Source organism: Impatiens glandulifera, chromosome 1, assembly GCF_907164915.1.
Source record: "Impatiens glandulifera chromosome 1, dImpGla2.1, whole genome shotgun sequence".
NCBI classification, from domain to species: domain Eukaryota; kingdom Viridiplantae; phylum Streptophyta; class Magnoliopsida; order Ericales; family Balsaminaceae; genus Impatiens; species Impatiens glandulifera.
The window spans coordinates 69075923-69081922 of record NC_061862.1 but is presented as its reverse complement, the minus strand read 5'-3'; positions in this window follow the sequence as shown (position 1 = coordinate 69081922).

The window sequence follows — 6000 nt, the reverse complement described above, 5'->3', positions numbered from 1 at the left end:
TGTAAAGTTTTGTATGACTTGTAACAATGTTAATAATAATGGTATGACAATTTTGATCATATTTTAATTTTAACTGAAAAGTCAATAAAAGTGACAATGGTGTATATCGATGAAAATTACGATAAAAATGATTAAATTCACCAAGGATGTGAGTTGCACTAAACAATGTATCATGTTGTTATCAAATGATAAAGTGATATGAAATATTTTATGTCTACAAGTGAATATGTTTATACTTGAAAGTGCAACTATATGGGTGAAAATCTTTTAACGGAATTTTTTTTTGTGTGTACAATATGTAATCCTTTACATGAAGGCATAATAGTTCAAAGACATATTGTCTACTAGTTAGTCAAGTAAACAATATTTTCACAAAAGAATGTCTAAATGATAAGTATGTGAATGAATATATTTATTAAAAGATATTCCAAGATTGTCTAAAAGGAAATTTCTAATTATTATGATAGTAATATGAAATTGGACAAACTTAGAGTAAATGACAAATTTAGACATACACGTCTTAGACATAATGTTATACAAACTCTCTAATAGAGTTATCACATTTCACTATATTAGTCAAAGATAACATTGTGAATCCACTAACCAAACTATTGAATAGAAAGTTATTTTAAAAGTTTTGTAAGTCATGAGTCTACTATAAGTTGGTAGGAAGGAAAACAACTTATGCAGTTTGAAGATCCCAAAAATTAGATTTAATGGGACAACCTAATTGTACTAACTTAGAAAATTATTATTGATGATTAATCATATAACAAAACAATATATATTTTGACGAGGATAAACATATCATGGTGATCCGTGTGCAGGGATTGGGCTTGGACTTGGGCTTCGTGCCTCGGTTTGACCCTTATGTGATTGACTCTATGCATGAGCCCTTTGACCTCCATGATCATTGTGCCATAGAGTCTTTCTATGGTCGTTATGTCTAGCGTGGTGGTCAATAATGGTCCAGTCGTCGGTTTTGACGAATTCAAACACATTTATTTATCCCAATTCTTAGAAAAAACATGAGCAGTTGACATTTGTCCTATTTACTCTTCTAATCAACTTATTAATTTAATTTAATTTGTGATACTTTGATTTTATTTTAAAATGGTCTAAACTAATTATTTTGAAATTCAATTAATACTTTTATGACATTGTTTCTATTAATAATTTTATTTGTCGAAAATAATTATTTTAAAATTCAATTAATACTTTTACGACACTGTTTCTATTAATAATTTTATTTGTAATCATGTAGAATGAGCTCATATGATTTTTAGAAGAAAAATTATAGACACGGAATTATTTATTTTAAAAAATATAAAATTGAGGAGCCAAAATGAATTTAATAAAAATACTAAAATAACAAGTTAAACCTACTTTGTAACCCACAACAACTCATTCAACACCTCATTCCACTTAGCTAATTCAACTGACAAAATATTATCTAAAAAATAGAAGGTAATATTAAATTTCTATTAAAAAAGTTTTAAAATGAAAGAGAGGTCACCAATACGAAGTTATACTAACTTTTTTTTCAATGAATACATTTTAGTTTTATAAAAAATAAATATTTAGAATCTTTCTACCTAATCTGTAACTGAAAAAAGAATAAATACTACCCGTTTACATAATATAACGAGATTATGTGCAAATTAACTTCATGATGTAATAACTGTGACCACAAATTCAGAGAGAATTCATTGTAATTTGGATTTCATTGATTGGATTTTCATCACACAACGTGAACAACTAGTGGGATCTATGATTTGGTTCAGCAACTTAGAGCTAGTTTGATTTGGCAATATTTAGATTTTTTTCTAATATTTTTATTTAGTAAAGAAAGTTTATTTAAATTTTTTATAATGTTGAATTATTATAATACATTTTTATTTAAAAAGTTAAATTAAAATAAAAATATTTTAATTCTGATCGAAAAGACTTAAAACATTTGTACTTAAGTTTTGATTAAAAAAAAAATCTGAAAAATAAGAAGAGCTCTCTATGATTGAGTTGATTACAAGTATTTTTAAACTAAAAATATTTAAACGTGCCAAAGATTAGTCTAATTTTTTAAAATCCTAGGTTTCTTCTCTTTACTTTGTGGAGAATTTCGTTTTCTCGCCTTATTTTACAAGATTCGAAAGAATGGTAAGTTACCGAACTTAATAAAATATTGAAGAATTAAAAACAAACTCTAGGTTTATCCTAATTTGGGTTTTAATATTGTTGTCGAGATTCAAGACAAAGATAGGCATTGTTGTATAAATTATCAAAGTCAATATTTTTCGAAAGATTGATTATTTAGGCGTAATCTTGATTAGTATTTCCCTTTTAACAATTTTATGGATCATCGAGAGATAGAGAGATTCCATATCAACGTGGTAATACTTTTCAATACATATTCACGATATTATCCAATAATAATAATATAGTTACTCTCAAAGGAAGGTTAAAATTGGATGGAACCACATCTTAACTTTGTCGGGAATCTTCCATCATGTAGGGATGCGATGGTCCTATTTTTCCATCAATGGCAAGACTTATTTGGGTTGTGAGTGTTGTCTAATCATTTAGACCATTCAACAACATTGTTGGCCTTCCCTTCTCGGCTCCATAGGATACACCCTATACAATCTAGGAAAACAACATTGAGCCACTAACTAGTTAAGTCATAACTTTTTTTTTCATTTTATTTTATAATTAGCTTAGATAATTCTGAATTAAGTTCCACTTCATAAGAACAAATAATAATTCTGAATTAAGTCCATAACTTTAGATATCATTACATTTCTTTTTGTTTTGATCTGCACTAATTATGAGTACTAATTATGATGAAAGAGAAATAGAAAGAAGTTTGATGACAAAAAAATAAAAACCTAATACAATTTTACATGTAGCATTAATTTTAGTAATAGATTAGTAATGTTTAGTTTTTTTTCCACTTCCAAAATAAGTTGATGTTTTAGCTTATTTTTTTTAATTTGATCCAACCTTGTTTTAATTTCTTAGCTATAAAAAAACATAGGTTTTATAAGTTATTTTTATTTGATTTAAAGTATATAATAAATGGTATATATTTTGTGTTTGATAGAAAGTATGAGGATACCTATTTTAAAAATGAAAATTTAATTTTGTCTTTTAATATTTTAATTAAAATGAATATCTTAATTTTTTTTATTTACTATTATTATTTTTTTAATATTTGTAGGCACTAAAAATCTATTCACTCAATTTGTGAAATTAAAAAAGAATTTAATTATTTTCAAATAAATAAATTAAAATAATTAACCCAAGGCCAAAACCTAATAAAATAATTATTGTGATTAATTATTGTGATAATTAAATTTTAATTAATTAAGGGTAATGGACTAAGAAAATAAATAAAATTATTTAAGATAAATTTTATACTCATTTTATCTCAAATTAATTTTAGAAAAAATAAAAAGATTAAAATAAATAATTTAGGATAAAATATGGTACCCATTTTATCCCAAAATTATTTATTTAATCCAAAAATATACAAAATAATAATAATAATAATAATAAATAATTAGTAAAATATTTGTCATATTTATTTTAAATATTTTATGTATTTTAAAGATTTAATAATAAAACCAAAAGGGTAAAAAAAATCAATTTCAAACAAACCCTTAAGGTTTTAAATAAAAAATAAAATTTGCAATCGGGTGTAGCCGAAATTCGGGAGGATGACTACAGCTGAAACCATGACCATCAGATGAGCGCTAAATTTTCATCCAACGTCCAAGAGCAACTCACGTCGTCCGCTGCAGTAGAAGAAGATGTGCACGCGAAGCAGCGGATCACCTAAATGACCGCTCCAACACTATCTCCAACGTGAACGGAACGCTGACAGAACGCTCTGTGTTCGCCAAATGCGCCTGAAACGATGTCGTTTAGCCGGCAGCATTCGTCTTCATCGTGATCACCGGAAATATATAAACAACAACCATATTTAATTTCTCATATGGAGTTATGGAGTTGATGTTGTGATTGAAGTTGTAAGATGAAAAATTATAAAACTTTTATTAAATATAACATAAACCACATGGAAAATAATTAAGATACAGAATAATGCAGTCAAACCTTTTTTCAGGATCTCGATGTCGACTTCCTCATAATTTTCTCAATGAAAGATTGTTTTTGTTTAGTTGGTGGTCAATCTCGAGCTTATACTTTCACATGATAGTGTATCATGTTTCTTGTTGATGGAAATACTTTTGTGACTTTGTCATTCCTTCCATGATTAAGTTTCAAAGACATAAATTGTTCTTTCAAAGTTTTTATGTTGTTCAGCAAAACAGAACAAATGTCTTTAGATTTTTCTTCAAGGTGTTAAACCTCTTGCATTAATGGAGTTAGACTATTATAACATTTTCTTTATTCCATAGTAATATCAGAATCATAAATGTTGGAGACAACTTAATACAGACTTAATATTTACGTCACCGGTCCATGATATAACACATTGAGACCTCATTCACCTTCATATTACTCAGTATAGTAATGATATGCCTACCCAAAATACTTTTGAACTCAAACATTCGACATTGACATTTAACGTTGCAATCTAGTTCGTTATAGTGCACCTTGTAAGAAATATTTCTTAAATGTTCTCCATTTACCCCCAAAATATTTTACACAATTTCGAATATAAAAGTTGTTATTTCCTCTTTTAATACTGAGATATTTCAGAACATTAACCCTCTAACTTTTTGCTGAAACAACTTAAATATGTCTTGAGTGTAGAAGCTTTGGAATTGTCTTTCAACAACATAATCACTGACAATTGGTATAAGAGAATTAAGCGATTGAAAATCCAGTTTCTTTTCTTTCTCAATATTCTTCAACAAAGTCTTGTCATATTGCTCCACGAATTGTTTGAGAGATGTTTTGGAGTGCACAAAGTCATCAAAAAAGGCGTTCATATTTTTACTCCGTTGAGATGTGGACATCCTTACCCAAAAGTGGAATTTCACATAAACATGTATCCATTTAGATCTTTCTAAAAATAAAGATTTCAATCAGTCATTATCTTCCAACAAAAAATCTTCTATCAGTCTCATTCAATCGTCTTCGGATTGTTGAATAATTGTGGAGTTATATACAAAAGAAAATAGTATTTTCTTTATTAGTTTGTATTCAGTGTGTCTTCCTAATATTGTAGGAAGTTCTTCATGATATGCCACAAACAAAAATGATGATGAGTTTTAGGAAATACTTGCTCAATTGTAATTGTCATGGATCGACATTGGTCTGTGATTATGGAATTTGGAGCTTGACTGAGCATACATGTCAACCAAGTTGTGAATAACCAAGTGAAATACTCTAAATCTTCACTTCACAATAAGCCACATCCAAGTAAATAGATTGACCATGTTGATTGACCCTGATAAATAAAGCAAATGGCATGTCATAACAATTAATCAAATAAATTGTATCAAAAGTGATAACATCAAAGAAATACTAATAAGAAGCCATATACCTTCCATCTGCTCAAAACCCATTTTTAAATTGGGATTCCTCATCTAAATCAAGCAAGTAGAAAAAGTTAGAGTTCATGCTCTACATTCTTAAGAAATAATTACTAAGTGCTTCAGCATCCCACTCCCCAACCTCAACCTTCAAGCTTCTATAATAAATTTTTATATGTTCTCTCATAAAAGAAAATAGGTCATGATACCCTCCATCTTCCACTACAAACAATTGAAAACTTTTGGACAAAGTTATTCCAACTTCATCGTTTATTTCCAATATCCTCTTTGCATGTGTGCCCATTACTTTATAGGATCTAATATGTCGTGTCTTCCCAAAACTTAATGTATGGTTATGCTCAAGACATACCCTTGTTATCACAAATTCTCCTTCATTTTAAATAAAAACATTAACTTTAGTTTTATAGTCTGTCTTAGTTGTAGTTCTAGGTTGTAAAATATTCTTAAACCTCGATGCTTTCATGTCGTTTTTGGCACA